Source organism: Octopus bimaculoides, chromosome 2 (assembly GCF_046866305.1).
Source record: "Octopus bimaculoides isolate indiv1 chromosome 2, ASM4686630v1, whole genome shotgun sequence".
Classification (NCBI taxonomy): Eukaryota; Metazoa; Mollusca; class Cephalopoda; order Octopoda; family Octopodidae; genus Octopus; species Octopus bimaculoides.
The window spans coordinates 26,253,295-26,270,468 of NC_142929.1; the positions used below are offsets into that span (position 1 = coordinate 26,253,295).

A 17,174-nucleotide genomic window follows, 5' to 3' on the forward strand; every position below is an offset into this window, starting at 1 on the left:
CAAAACAAAAGCAAAAGTGGATTGTATGAAATATAAAATAAATCAAAGGAAAAGTACAGGAAAATTGAACACATGATAGTATCGATGGTTAAACTCTACAAAGCTATTCAGTATTTATAATTTAGAACAGTGTAAAATGCATAAAGTACATGAAGTCATAGACATAAATCTCACTTCTTTAAAGTGATTATATATAACAGCTTTTTGATGAAATGCTCAGTTGACAGCCTTATTAAAGTAAACTGTAAAATGGTAATCGTTTCAACTGCCTTTAAAAACTTCAGAGTAGAATGAGTTAACATGCTATAAAAAGAGAAATTGGAGAAGCACTGAAGGGCTTCCCATCAGAAATGTGAGATCTCTCAACAAAATCCTAACTTATTCACTTTTGTGAACTTTTTAAAGTTATTTGCTGACACAGTTTCACTCTTTCATTTTGACTCTGAAAGTATGTACATGTGTATATGTACATGTGTAGCTGAGGATACACAAGCATGTATTTAAAAAATACTTTTTTTTCTTCAATAAAAACTGCAGAAATACTTGAAATTATTGTGAAAAAGATTTCAGATTAAAATATGTAACATTTTAATTTTCTTTGCCTTGCCTAAAAGTAGTACAAAAAAGAACATTCACACTATCAAAAATTACATATCAAAACAATTATACATTTAATATCAGCAAAACTCAAAAGTTTAGTTTAATTCAGTATTTTATGTAAGTGTGTATGTGTGTTATTGGATAACTATTCATGCAATGTGATCTTTATTGCAAAATGTGTGCGGAGCAGACCACAGAAAAACATCCCGAGAATAAAATGTTAAACTTAGTTGGCAGGAGATGGTATAGTCCTTTTTCTGTTTTTTGTTTTTTTTTAACCACCAATAAGATTTCCATGCTTTATATCTTTAAAAAGAAAAAAATTTAGTAATCAATACCCACCCACATATCATTTGATAGGACATGAAAAACTTTGTTCATGATTTAAATAGCTATTTTATATATTTAGCTTGTTTTTTTTGTGTTTTTTTTTTTTGCTTTTACAGTTTAATTCTCCAACATGTGGAGGCTCTGTTTAAGTACTGAGAGAGGCAAGAAGTAGATTAAGAGAGGGAAGAAATCAAAAAAAGAAAACACAAACAAAAATGTGAAAAAACATGGAAGGAGTTCTTGAAGACATTAAAAGAAACAAAACTATTAATATTCCTTTATTTCACCCTTTTGAGCTAATTTCAGATAAACTGGTATATCATATGGATCATATGTAGAATTGGTCCTTCAAATGTCAACAGGAGGCCAAGCTGACATGTCAAACCATAGCTGAGCACACTGACTGACATTCTATAACTGGCTGCAGTGACTGCGTATCAAATTCAAACAATCTCACCTGCAGCACTGCACTGAGACTTACACCCAATGTAGTTAACTCATTTCCTTCAAATCTACAAATAGCCAACATGAGATACATACAACTGACTACTAACACTTATTATAAGGACCATTTATATTAAACTGAAGAGCCCTTTATGTGGTCACTGCCAAAAATGACAACAGGACAACTTGAATTCAACATGACAATCAAAAAAAGCACCCATAAGACAGTGCTCATTCATATATATATATATGTGGCATCCCTATGAATTTTCATAAAGTTTCAATATTTTCTTCAACACAGATGCAACCCACAGGTCCTCAAGTACTTAAAATCCCACCCCACCACCCAGATACTAAAAATGACTCCATATCTGGACAAAATTTCCTTCATTGGCTGAAGACAAAATATTAATCTAATGATTACTATTTAGCTAAGAATGATGAGAGCCAAGAAGATTGAAAATGTCAGAATATAAACTCAGTTGTTGATTAAGCCAAGTCAACCCTTATAAATCAAAGCAATTTTGGCCATGACTTTTTTTTTTCCTTTCAGCCAGTGTATGTAAGACTATTAATGCAGCTTTTTTTTTTTAAAGATTTTAAGTGTGTTGTGACAGATCTGGCTATTTCTAAGAGGCACAGCAGTAATGTAAGCATTTTTTCTGCCACCTCTTCACTGAATTCAAGGATTTTCAAAGCTAGTATCTTACACAATGTAGCCATTATGCTTTATAATTACTGCCCATTATTCTATTTGAAACAAAAACAAAAGGTTTGCTAGCTTGATCTAATCAAGGTGAAGGAAGGAGAAAATGTCAGCAATATTTTGAAATAATTTTTTTTAAAAAAACCACACACTTGAAGAAAAAAAAACATTCAGGAAAAAATGTTAAGTTTAGGTGAAAAAATACATTAGGTAAAAGATGTTGCTTTCTCACAAGGCACAAAGCCACACATTTTTAAGAAGGTTTCAGGAACAAAAGAAACAGAAGTACACAATTGATTTTATGTTGCAAAGAAATAAAAGCAAAGTCTAATATTTCAAGCTGTAATCCTTCAAGAGAAAAGCAGAAAATTAATAAAAGTTTCATAGCAATAAAGTAAAATTATTGCCAAGACCACATGGATTTCAATCAATGGCCAAATTCTACTGTTTCTTCCTTACAGTGTAAAGTTATTAATAACCTTATATTACCAACATTTTTTTTTTTTTTTGTTCCTGAAATCTTCTTGGAGGCTTTGCACTGGATACACTGGATTGAGTTATCATTATACCCTACAACTGTATTCATGTGGAGTGGTATAATGAGACTAACCAATACTGGCACATGACTGATATTCATGTTCATCAACATCTAAGAGATGAAAGACAAAATAAAATCACTGCTGGCAAGGATTTAATCCAGAACATAATGGAATGAAAGTAAATGCTGTAAAGCATTTATATTGATCTGGTGTTCTACCATATTTGCCACTCCACCACCTTAATAATAATGAGGATGAAGAGAAGAATGATAATTAAGGTGGTAATAATTATGAAAAATTGAATACATTTTTAAAATAATAATATAGGCCTTAAATTTCTGGAAAAGCCAAACAATCTGAATTTTTTAAAAATAAATAAAACAAATAACAGCAACTAAATGTTCATGCTTGCTATAGCTTACCATTCTTGTACAATCTTTACTGCTAAAAAGATAAATGCATGTACTGAAATAACCAAATGAAAGAAGGAAAAGATAAGCTAATTTTCAGAAAAGAATAAAATGAGCAGAATAGATAAAGAAAAATAATTACTGTGATTTTCAGTAATTACAAATGAAATTTTAGTTTTGTTTAGAAAATTTTATTATCAACAAATTTATAATGATTATAAAATTTATATAATCAATGAATAATGAAATAATCTTACTGATAAAGTGATTATAGTTTTAGTGGGGGAAAACAAACAAAAAATACCAAAAGCCTCAAATAGAAAAGAAAGGGAAAATGAGGTTATGAGAGGGTGTATATCTTTCCTTAAAGGTAATCAGTGATATGTGCAAAAACTTAGGATAGAAACAAAATTCCATGGGTCTATCACTTCAATTGAGGGAACCCATATCACAATGAAAATAAACAAAGTACCTCCTACTTATCAAAATTTAATAATCATAACATTCTAAAATTAGGTTTTACTTAAACTAGTAACAATAATGATAATCTCTTTTCTTGAATGCAAGGGTCCAAGACATTGGCGAAAGCATATGAAGATTTTGGCTGAATGAAAAAGGTAAATTAAATGTCAACAAAAACCCCAACACAAAGGGGAACAAAAGCCCCAAGGTCAATCAAGGGAGTTCATAAAGTGACCCCTCCCAACTTTGTTCTACCCTATAAGTGCATGATGAGAGTTAGCCTATTGATTTAGACCATTCTCCCCACTCTTACCCACCTTTCAGCAAATTCACTGGAGGGGCCTCCCTCCCCATCCATCCATCATTAAAAAGCTTATGTGAAAAAGTCAATAAGAGATTGGTCAAAGAACAAAGTGTTAAAGTACAAGGGTCGTGAATATGAAATAAGCAAGATGTGTAGTATGAAAATGAAAACAATTCAAATATTGATTGCGATGTTAAATATTATAAATATAAAACATTAACCATAATACAAAAGCTATACTAAAAGGTCATAACTTCACATCCAAAAACTAGCCTTGCTGGGCACAGATTACACCCTACACAAGACACTTTCAGTCCATTGGTATAGTACATAATTGGCATGATTCCTATGATACATACTCTACACAACTGCCACTCATATTTATTTCTTTATTGCCCATAGGGGGCTAAACAAAGAGGGGACATACAAGGACAGACAAAGGGATGAAGTCGATTACATCGACCCCAGTGCGTAACAGGTACTTGTTTAATTGACCCTGAAAGCATGAAAGACAAAGTCAACCTTGGCGGAATTTGAACTCAGAACGTAGTGGCAGATGAAATACTGCTAAGCATTTTGCTTGGCATGTTAACGACTCTGCCAGATGCCACCTATATTCTAACACAACTTACACCCTGTACAGTCATGACAAAAAAAATAAACAAACAACTTACATAACATACTCTACACCTATGTGAAGACTGAAAACAGGCAGACATATTGCCATGTTGAACACACTCAATCGCTCTTATGAATTATTCAACACCATAGTAAAGAAATGCAAACTTTATTTGGTAGTCTCATTAATATGATCTCTGATAATACTTTGGTGGAAATGGGGGCTGGTATTTGTTAGTTTAAGAACCACTATTCTACACAGTTACCACTCAATAAGACAACTTCATACAGCACATACTTTACCTGGTCACCACCCAATGCAATGTGCTTATACACAACCACTCATAACTCACACTGCATATATTCTACACAAAAGATAGCCAAAACACTAACAGGTCACCAGAAACAACAATGCAAAACTGATGCTGCAGACAAATACAGTTCTCCATTCCAAAAAGAATGTTGCACACATAAAAGTGCAGCTAGTGGTACACTAGAAACTCAGTCAAAACATAATATTGGTTTCAAATTTTGGCACATGGTCAGCAATTTTAGAGGGAAGCATAAGTCAATTACATTGAATCCAGTGCTCAACTGGTAATTATTTAATCGGCCTTGATAAAATAAGTAAAATAGACACAAAAACACATGTTGGGTGAGATAGTCAATTACATTGGTCATCTAGTACTTAACAGGAACTTATTTCATTGAACTCAGGAGGAAGAAAAACAAAGTCGATCTAGTAAAACATGAAACCAGTTATAAGGCACTTTTTTTTGACAAGTCTTTTCTATTTAAGATTTGTTTACTTGCATCCATATTCATGTATGTCTATTAGGCAAGTGAGATAAACACTTGGTTCTTTGTATCCTTCTGGTTATTGTATGGCAACGGCCATCACATGTTCAGTTATGAAGGCAGAAGTCAAAAGGAAAAATAAAAAGCGCAGTGTATATCTCTTTCAATAGATGTGCATTCAGAAGTATGGCTACACATGGAACTAAGAGAAAGTGCTTAAACAGAATTTTCCATGGTAACTATTAAGAATTACCATTAACGCCTATGACAAGGCAAACAAATAAAACCATAAAACTGCCTATCTCTTTCGCTATATTTCTGATTATTATGCTTATTTTTCTTTTTACTCACTACCTTATGATTTGAAGAAGCATCATATCAGATTTTAGAAAAAGAAAAAGAAAAAAGAAAGACATTTAAAAAGGCTTAGCTCATTTCTCAAAATAATTCAATTGACATTCAATATTCTCTTATGATTCTTTGCATTGTAACAACAATACCTATGAGAATACGGATGCCAATTTATATCAGTTTTACCTTTCTTTTGTAATTGTTAGCAGCATGGAGAGAGAGACTTGTATCTTTTTTATATACACACACAAAACCCTTCTCCAAGCTCGCACCCAAGAGAGTAATTTTCCCGATGCAAATTATCCATAGTCAACTATGACCAAAGGGGACCATATATATATATATATATTATATAAGTCAGTAAATAGTGGGGTTGTGTTAACCGCACGTGGAGAAAAAATAGGAAAATGAAAAATAATAATAAGGCAGAATGCTAAACTGGAAGCATATTTTAATAAAGATTTCTAACCGGCTTTCATTGCATAGCAAATTTTCAAGAAGAGGGAGAATGAAAATGTTTTTTACAAAGAAGTACAAAATGAAGAAAATAATATATTAAAAAAATAATATATAAAAAAATAAATATACCAATACATTATATTGTCTTTGAGCTTTTGAAGTTCAATGGTAATTCATGTATATAATGGTTGGAAAAATAAGGATGCATGAGAATTGAGAGTTGTGTTAGGTTTAAAAAAAAGGGCTAAAAGTTTGTGTTAAGCAGGAAGTGTGGTGTCAAAACAGGAAGTGTGTGAAGGGGAGACAAATGTTTTTAGTTGGAGTTATGAACTCTTTTTCAACAGGAAGTTTATGTCTGTTCCTAGAGAAATAAGGTCACTGAGGGGTATGTGCGTTAAGAAATGGTTGGAATTTCTCTATGAAAAGATTCTCCTTGTTGATTCTTTCTTGTGTGGAGATTCTGTCTTTACATTGATAGAAAGGGAATATAAGGAATTTAGGGTTTTTGTTTCTGGCGCAAGAGTCTATGTGGCCACTGAGTGGATACCTGCCCCTACCTACTTGAAGGCTCTGAATTTTCCTTCAAACGAGGAAGAAAGTTTAAAATCAAAACTAATTTCTCTTGTTCCTCTGGAAACCTCATTTATGCCCTCACGTGCGCAGATTGCCAAAACTTCTATATCGGACAGACGAGCCTCCTGTTGCATAGAAGAGTAGCAATCCATAAAGAACAAATAAATCTCCCTCAATACCGCCAAATTCTATCAATGTAAAGACAGAATCTCCACACAAGAAAGAATCAACAAGGAGAATCTTTTCATAGAGAAATTCCAACCATTTCTGAACACACATACCTCTCAGTGACCTTATTTCTCTAGGAACAGACATAAACTTCCTGTTGAAAAAGAGTTCATAACTCCAACTAAAAACATTTGTCTCCCCTTAACACACTTCCTGTTTTGACACCACACTTCCTGCTTAACACAAACTTTTAGCCCTTTTTTTAAGCCTAACACAACTCTCAGTTCTCATGCATCCTTATTTTTCCAACCATTATATACATGAATTACCATTGAACTTCAAAAGCTCAAAGACAATATAATGTATTGGTATATTTATTTTTTTATATATTATTTTTTTATATATTATTTTCTTCATTTTGTACTTCTTTGTAAAAAACATTTTCATTCTCCCTCTTCTTGAAAATTTGCTATGCAATGAAAGCCAGTTAGAAATCTTTATTAAAATATGCTTCCAGTTTAGCATTCTGCCTTATTATTATTTTTCATTTTCCTATATATATATATATATATTTGCATTGCTAACTTTCTTCAAAGAAATTGTTTTACAATCTACTTATTGGCCTGTTTAAGTACTTTTATTTCATTTTACTCTCTAAACTAAATTTCATTTTCTGTTTAATCCATGGCCAGCACACATCTAAATATGTTGAAAATTTTTTTTTTTTTTTTTCAAAACAACTGACATTTAATTGTGGAGGAGACAACACGGTAATAGAAGGCGGCAAGACATTTCTAATTTTTGGTTTCAGTGAACAAATAAATCTACAGATGTAAGGTGACCTTGGTCGACATCCTAAATTTGGCAGAACGTATTGCTTGATGCTGTATAACAAGCTAAGAATAAATGCAATAGCCACTTTAAGATTGGTAAAGTGGAAGTTTAGAAAGGATAATGAACTATAAAAAAAAAATTTTTAATAAATTTAACAACAATTTGTGCAAACATATCAATTTGAAGACCAACCCTCTCTAAATGAATAGAAGCTAGCATGGCTAAATAAAAACTGAAAATATAAAAATCACAAAATGTAAATATTTCTCCAGATAGTTCATTAGCATCAGCAAAATTCTGCACAATATTTTAACTTTTCTTTAAAATTCAAGTCAACAAGAAAAGCTAGTTAAGCATTACATTTTTGAACAGAGATGTGATCTATACAAATGATGAGCAAGCAAACGATGCTAAAGTAAACAGCTGAAGAATGAAATAGCACACACAGCCATGAGCTATTATATGTTAAAAAGATAACATAAAACAATGGAACAGTATTCAGTTTACTAAATCAATCTCAATATAGTAAGGCAGAAACTGGATTGAAAGGGGCTAGAAGATATATGGCAAAGAGAGAACCTTCATAGGTAGATGGTAGAAATAAAGAAATTAGTGATATCTTTTTTTTTTTTTACTTGTTTCAGTCACTGGATTGTAGGACATGCTAGAACATCACCATGAAGAGATATCATTGAGCAAATTAACCCCAGTATTTTTTTTTTTTAATTCTAAGTCTGGTGCTTATTCTATTGGTCTCTGAAAAGTTACAGGACATAAACAAACCAACTCTAGTTGTCAAGAGGTGAAGGACTGGAGAAACAAACACAAAAACATGTGTAGATGGGTTTCTATACAGTTTCCATCTACCAAATATTCACTTGCAAGGCATTGGTTGATCTGGACCAAAAAAAGAAGACACTTGCTCAAGGTGCTGCACAGTAGGATTGAACCCAAAACTAAACTGCAAAGCAAGCTTCTTGACCACAGAACCATGTCTGCGCCTATATGTGAAGTTTAACCTACAAGTTAACAGAATCTTCTCAAGAGAATTCAAACAGAACTGAAAAACTCTTAGAAAGAGGAGAGTGCAATGTATGTTTGAGTCATGAATAAGTAATTTTTCTTTGTTAAGTCTAGTACTTATTCAATTGTCTTTCTCTTTTTTTTCATTTTGCAAAGCTCTCTTTACTCTTTTACTTGTTTCAGTCATTTGACTGTGGCCATGCTGGAGTACCACTTTTAGTCAAGCAAATCAACCCCAGGACTTATTCTTTGTAAGCCTAGCACTTATTCTATTGGTCCCATTTGCCGAACTGCTAAAATACGGGGACGTAAACACACCAGCATCGGTTGTGAAGCAATGTGGGGGGGGGGGGACTAAACTGTTGAGTTACTGCGACATTAACAAACCAACACCAGTTGACAAAAGGTGGTATGTTAGGGGAAATAAATACAAACAAGCTACCACAGTTTCTGCTTACCAAATTCATTTTCAAGGACTTAGTTGGTTTAGGGCTATAGTAGAAGACACTTGCCTAAAACCACATGGGCCACAAAGCAAGCTTTTCAACCTACACAGCCATGCCTACATCTAATATATAAAAACAAAGTAATTGCTTATATTATGTACAGGGCTGGTATTAGAATGTAGGTTTTACAACTATTACAGCCAGCAATAACTGAAACAAATGGGTCTGCTATGTTTTTAAGTGGAAGAGTATATTTCTGCAGCTTTTTGTTTTTCGTTTGTGTAAATAACTAAATTTTTGAAGTAACACAACACACAACTTGACTAGCATACTTAATATGTTTGAAAGAAAAATTTCTTTAATTGAACTTCGTAGCTTCACTAATTCAAGATATCAGAACAGACACTTAACCAATCAATAAATGAAACAAATCAGACAAAAACAGCAGTGCATCATTTCCAATAGTTATATGTCTCTTGCAGAGAGAGGATGATGCTGCAAGGCCAACTCTTTATCAGTTCACTTGTTTACAAAGCCTTGCTGGTTGCAGTTGACATTTTTCACTGATGTCAACTTTTAATACATTCATAGCAACAGTATCAAAGATAGCAAATCTGATTCAATGTCTGTCATTTAGAAAACAAAAAAACTAAAATCAGAATTCAAGTTGTGATTCAGAAATTGAAATTCAAAAAACAAACAAAATTCAATACATAAAAAGAACAAGTCAAAACTAATGAACTTTCTAGATTTAAATTTTTAGCTGTTGCTTTACAGTTATATTTTTGTTTTCCTAGTTCCATTTTCAACCAGCTACCAATTACACTTTCTGCAATCATGTCAGTTTTATTCAGAAATAGCAAAACAAAGAAAAGCCAAGAGGGAGAGAGGAAGGGAATGTGTATGAGTGGCTGCACCTCTGTATGTCTTTGTTATGCATCTTAAGCTTTAACAATTTCAATTTGGGGACCAAATATGTATGCACACAACCAAATCTCACCATACTCATCCCTAAGCATAAAGAGATATTCTTGTTTCTTGGTAGATATTTTTCTTATCAAATAACTTATCAAGCCAAAAAGATGTCAGTTGAATATCTAATAGTCAAATTCTCTTCAAACCACACTCTACCATCATAAAAAAGGACATATTCAATAATGGAGCCCAAGACATTATTCATGAAAAATAAAGAAAAAGAAAAAATGGTATGGTTTGAATGCCTGATCAAGTTGATTGATCTGGACCAATTTGGTGCTAAACAAACAATAAGCATCTAATACTGACATGCTACCTATTTGCCAGATGGAACAAATATATGTAGTCAAAATAGGACACACTGGTTAACAAAATCTTAACAGATATTATTGTTAATTAGAGACAAATAAACTAACAGTTACAAAAATACAAATCTCTTCCATAAACTCACAAAAAGAGAAAAGAAGCTTCAGTTTTCAGTTTTAATGATAGGGATAAAAACATCTTTGTGAATTAGATATGTTAAAGTAAATTCAAATTTTAAAATTACAAAACAAAGTCTTTATCACGAGGAAATAAAAATTTCAGACACTAAAAATGTTGAAAAAATTCAATAAGGTCCTGGATAAAGGTGGGGTGGAGGAAGTTGCACCCTGTAAAATAAGGAATTACTCATCTATCTTAGTTCACTGATTCATGCATTCTAAAATGGTACACCAATACCTTATCCTATAGGCTATTTTTGCCTGAAGACAATAACATATTACGCACTTACATTCCATCTCTTACACATAAGCAAATGCACATAAATCATGTATGTGCATACACAACTTTTGTGACATGCAAACAAATCTGTTAATCAGACAATCTTAAAAAATGATAAATGTTTAGTAAACATTCAACTATCCTGGCTGCTTTCTGACACTACTCCCTAGTTTAACATTTATTCACTAAGCTAACTGATAGCAAAATTAATCCAACCAATAACCAAATTAGCCCCAGAGATTTTGCATTTAATGTGAGTTTGTGATACTTTTCAGTAGTGCACAAGAGGCAGATTCCAGAATCAATTATTTCTCCTTTAATATTTTTAATTATGTTGTTTTAACTCCCAAATGTATTTAGACATTGATGTGTTTATTTTGTGGGGGTTGGGGGGGGGGGATAAATTCAGGAATGTGCAAATGGGCTTTGTGTATCTGTCTTTGGTACTTCTACTAATGGTACAATATAGTATTTTTCAGTTTGCCTTAGCCCATGTATATTCATAAATGGTTTCCATGTAATGAGCATGTCCTTGTTCCAGTACTGTAGCAGGAGTTTGCAGCTGTTTATTGCATATTCTTTGCTATGTTTAGTGATTGTATAGTATGTTTTATAATTTTTATGTAGCTGTAGCTAACTTTTACATTGTTTCTCTATTGATTAGTTTGTGATATTTGTTCTACTGGGAAGTGCTTGCTAATTAGTGTTTGGAGGGTGTGAGCAGCATCTGGGGCTACATTTAAGCTGAAGGGTAAACGGAGGCTGGGTTTTTTTCTAGGTTTCTTTTGTTGTTATTAATTTATTGTATCTAAGGTAGGAGTTGCAGTTTCTTTTTGAATCCGTTTGCTTAAAGGACTTCATTGTAGAACAGTGCTGTTTAGTCAGATATTCGTTTGTCAAATGGAATTGTTTATATTCTTCAGCTTATGCTACTGACTAAGGTTTTGATTATCAATAGTAGGTGGTCTGAGCTGATGAAGAGGCAGACAAATAAGTCAGTCAGCAAATGCAAGCCAATAAAAACATCAGCATAAGACCACACCCACATTAAATATAAATATACCACCAAAACAGAGTTCTCAACTAAAAATTGCAGTGGTATGAAACCTGAGTTGCATGATCAATATTCTGTTTCCATAACATACATATAAGGCATAATCCTAAGTTTCAAGAACTGAATTACTGCTCATTCGCTTATAAATTAAAACTTTGTTGCAGCCATTCTGTTTCACAATTAAACTAGGCAGATATGTGCCTCAGTCTAGTTGACAACTAACAGGTTGCTACTGTTAGTTAAATGCCAAGCAATAAAAAGAAAGACCAAATGCCACACCACCTGTTTTACAAACCATAGGAGTGTCTTGTACAGAATTGATCTGCCTAATATACCAACCAAATTTACTGCTCATTCAGAATACTCTCTACATATATTTTCAAATGAAAAACCATTTTAGGAAAGCATGCCTGTAGTAAAGGCAGGAGGGCTACTGACATGATATTAAACAAACTGAAATTCAACCAACAAATACAGACACAAGCTGGACATTTATGTAAGACATGGATAATGCCTGTGGGTCACTTAATAGTCTGACTGGCTAACCTTCGTGGTATTCAATCTGTTCTATCTAGGTTGATCTTGGCTAAGCAAAAAGATTAGTGCACACACAAAAATATAATGTAGGTGCAGGCATGACTGTGTAGTTAAGAAGTTTACTTCTCAACTACATGGCTTTATATTCAGTACCATTGTGTAACACCAGGGAAAGTGTCTTCTATAGCCCTCAACAAATCAAAGCCTTGTAAGTGGATTTGGTAGACAGAACTCTTAAGAAGGTGTGTGTGTGTGTGTGTGTGTGTACGCGCGTGCACATGTCTTCATATCAGCAGCAGTTGTTTCAAAATGTTATCATACAAACAGTATAATCAGTTTCCAATCTTTCATGAAAATATGTCCAGCAACAGGGAAATATAATCCTTGCTTGGTGATACTTGGAAGGACACATGGCCTAAGAAAATGTGTCTCAATGAATTGCATCTGACCCATGCAAGCAAGGAAAAGTGGATATTGTGATGGTGGTGATTGCAATGATAATGAAGTAAATATAAAATTTGAAAGAAATCTCTTTCAAAGAAATAAAAATGAAAAGTAAAAAGGGAAAATTTGAAAATAACAGGACATAAATGAAACAAAGAACATGAATAGTTAAATTCTATTTAAAAATCATATTAAGTGCTTTGTTTTCAAATAACACACCACAAAGTGTATGAGTTTATTAAAGGACAGAAGAGTTGTCATAAATAATTAGGAATTAGGACCAGAAATAGTTTACAAACAAGTGAAAGATAGTTATTAAGAAATTACTCTGCTATTTTATTCAAATGCACTTCTGATGGAATGTAATATTGTTTAGTTATGTAATAAAAGGAAATGCATCAAAATGTTTATGAGGTAAATATATGCAAAAATCTACATCTTCACTGTATCCAAATATCATTCTGAAAACAAAAAAAAAGCTATAAACTAAATCTAGCATGCTTATAAATAATAATAATCTGGCACCAAACCAACTATTATACATAGAAGGTAAGCTGTAAGGTTTAGTATATTTAAATAAACCCCAAAGTATTAATAGTTAGATATTAAATTGACTCCAATGAAAGGATAAAAGGTAAATTTAATCTTCAAAGTCATTTGAAATCAAAGTATAGAACAATGAAATAAAATACTTGAAGCAGTGACTCTCAAATGGTGTACTATGGAACACTAGCGTGCCACAAGTTGTAGCTAGGTCTGACACAAAATAATATATTTTAGAAAAATGTGAAAAACACAAATTGAAATTCTAAAACTGAAAAAACCTTGCTAATTGTTTCATTTATTGAATAAAAAAGTAAACTTTTTCTGTAATTTTAAATTGTTCATAATCTATAATATACAAATACCTGTTATTATTTCATGCATCAATTGCACCAACACATTTCTTTTTGCTTCAAAGTGCAGTGCAAATATAAAAATGCTAGGAACCACTACTGTCATGTCTTCTTAGTATTTTACAATTCCATCCACATGTAGGATGCATAATAGGAGTTATAAATCAACCTCAAGTTAATTAATTCATTTTATTGAACTTAGAATGAGTAAAGGAAAAAGCTGGTCTTTTTAAGATTTCATCTCAAACTATTAAAGGCTCAATACAAGGCAATTTGTCCAATGTTCTAGTTATGTCCATTATTCTACCATTTGTATTAAACCCTTACCATAAAAATTGACATACTATCAATTGAACAGACTCCAATACATAACTGATACTTATTTCACTGACTTTACAATATTAAGGTGAAAGACAAAGCCAAAGGGATTTGAACTTAGAACATAATAGTACATAACTATATATAACTAAACACAGCACCAAGCATTTTCTTTGGCACTGTACCAATTCTGCCACCCACTGCCCTATACTGCAATACCAGCAACTGAAATCTGCTTCATCTTCCCAAATATAAAATATAGATAAGTAGGACACAAGCATGAAGAAATCTGTGTCGTAACCACTTTATATTTTTTTTAATAGTTATATTTTAAAGAAAGGATGTGACAATCTTGCCTTTCCAGAGGCATTAACATCTCAGAAAATGATTGAAAGAAGCTAGCCATACTTTATCCCTCTCCTTGCTTCATAAACACACACATATATATATATATATATATATATATATATATATATATAATTCAGTCCTTCTTTGTTTTATACAGACTGCATACTTAACTGGCACTCGTTTCATCCACTTCAGAGAGAGAGAAGAAAAATTTGACCCCATGGGAATTTGAATCTTGACTACAAAATGAGATGGCCAAATAGAAAATCAACAAGTTATTTTCTCTGGTACATCATTAATATTTTATCATTTATTGTTATTCTTGCTGTTAACTAGAACATAAAATACATTTTAGTACATTAGCAGCTCAATTCCTTGAATTAATCAAACTTAACTCTAGCAATTATGTTCACAGCACCCCAAAGTGAATAAAAGTCAAAAGTCAGCTCTTGTGAGATAGCAACTGAAATAAATTTTAAAAATACCAAAACTTATCTGCTATCATTACACCTCACAATAATAATTACTTAACTCATTAGAAATAATTCATTTTTCTATTTTTGTACTTTACATTGAAATGAAACACTCAACATAACTTAACCCCAAATATTTGTTATTTAAGGTACAAAAAATGTTAAGGGGATACTTATTTTATAGAGTCTAAGCTGGTTGAAAGGTAGAGTTGAGTGTATCAAGAATTGGGTCCAGAATTTGAAACGAAATAAATGCCAAAAAGCAAAATGTACAACACTGCACCATATCTAACACTAATAATAATCCTAAGTAATTACTGACAGTTATATAATGCCTATTCATAAGAGTTACTGAAATATAATCCAAAATATCTGCTGCTATGAAAATTCAATAACAGCCAAACTCAAAAATGTCAAAAAAAAATGCAGTTTAGGAAACCCTTCTGATTAAAATTTTGTGGATGGATATTTTATATACCTTTGCCAATTATGTTTGAATACATACATATATATATATATATATATATATATATATAAGAGCAAAAGTTGAGCGAGTCTGTATAGTGCAAAAATATTTCAGATATGTCACAGTTGCTTCCCTTCGCATCCAGTCGACTAAACTTCTTTCATTTCATTTTTATGACTATAAATTATCATGGTAAAATCTGCGGTTGATTTAATTGATTAAAACCCTGAAGGCAATTAATTAAAAAGCTGAAACCAATAAAGAAAAATAGAAAAATAAATTAATACTTTAAACTTTATCCTAAGTGACAGCACAAATGTCGGTTATTCCTATGACATTGAGCATTCAACAAAAAGTTTTAAACTTTCCCACTCAATTTATTGTCATTGCATAGAAATAAAATGATATAAGTGGATCGACTTACTGCTATGTTACGCTATTTTAAGAAACACTTAACTGTTGAGTATGCCTACAGCCATTGTAACGATCACAACTCATAATGTAACTGACAAAGGTACATAACTCTGCAAACCCCTCCGCCATTCACCTGACCAATACCTAATTTTTAACATAGTTTAGAGGATTAACAAGAGAAAGTACCTAGCTAGTAACTCCACGCTAACTCCAATTTGAAAAATATAACCAGCCAAACCTACCAGAGGGAATATTGGATTTAAATCAGGTACATGGGCTGGAAGGATAGTTATAAGAATAAGAGTCAAAGTCAAGTAAAATTAACACAAAATGTAACTCAATAATAAATTTGGTCTCAGTTATTTTTAGCTGCCTCTCGGCACCCCATATTTTATTTTTTTATTATTATTTTTTTACTTTTTCACTTCACCTTCATATCTTAAGGTTCTGAGAAAGAATTAATGACTTTTTGAGAAAGAATTAATAACTATTAAATTCCTCTAAACTAGGCTGTAACAAGATTAGGAAATACTCCCCAAACACTTAAAAAAATTGTATGCGAGTGTTTAGAATAAACAATGCAAGTTAATTCATGCATTAACTACAAACAGGTTAAAAAGAGTAATGTGAATAATATGGCTGAGGGGAAGACACCTCAGAAGAGCATTCTGCATACTAAATATAAATACAGTAAGCTCTCACATATGTAACATAGCAAGTTCTTCAATTAACTGAGACAGTCCTTGCAATTAAAGAGACAAAAACTCTCTAGAGAGTGTTTAAAATCTAAAAACAAGCAAAGGAGACAACTCCAATAAAATCATGGAAATGGACCTGGCCAACAAGTGAGTGATGAATGTGATTTGGTCAGGTTACACTTAAAATGAAGCATTTTCAATAATTTCATAACCAACCTCATTATAATCCTTTCTTTATATCTGTGTATGTCATAAATTCAATGAAAAGTGTGTGTGTGTGTGTGTGTGTGTGTGTGTGTGTGTGTGTGTGTGTGTGTGTGTGTGTGTGTGTGTGTGTGTGTGTGTATATATATATATATATATATATATATGGCAACCACTGTCTCTACCCACATGCACACTGTGTGTATGTATATGTGTATAAATGGTTGGAAGGATGGATGACTTAGTTTTGCCATCTGAGTTGGATGTGCTATGCTGAAGGTGTCTAATAAAACCAAAGCATGTCCATTGCTTTCACCACATGGCTTAAGACCAGACACACTCCCTTATTGCATTTCTATATTTTTTTTTTTTTAACTCTTCCCTTCAAGTGCTTTTAGATTTTATATAATCCTAAAGAGAGTTTTTGTCTACTAACTGCATGGATAATCACAATTAATTGAAGTTTTTTTTTTTCACTATATTAAATACGTGAGATATCACTATAAAAGAACATAAC

General features: G+C 32.2%; 1 protein-coding gene across 2 annotated transcripts in view; it reads right to left on the reverse strand.

Moving 5' to 3' along the window:
- Positions 1-17,174, reverse strand: part of LOC106881031 (catenin alpha) — an 80,390-nt gene that overhangs the window by 31,928 nt on the left and 31,288 nt on the right. The gene's annotated exons all lie outside the window — the stretch shown is intronic.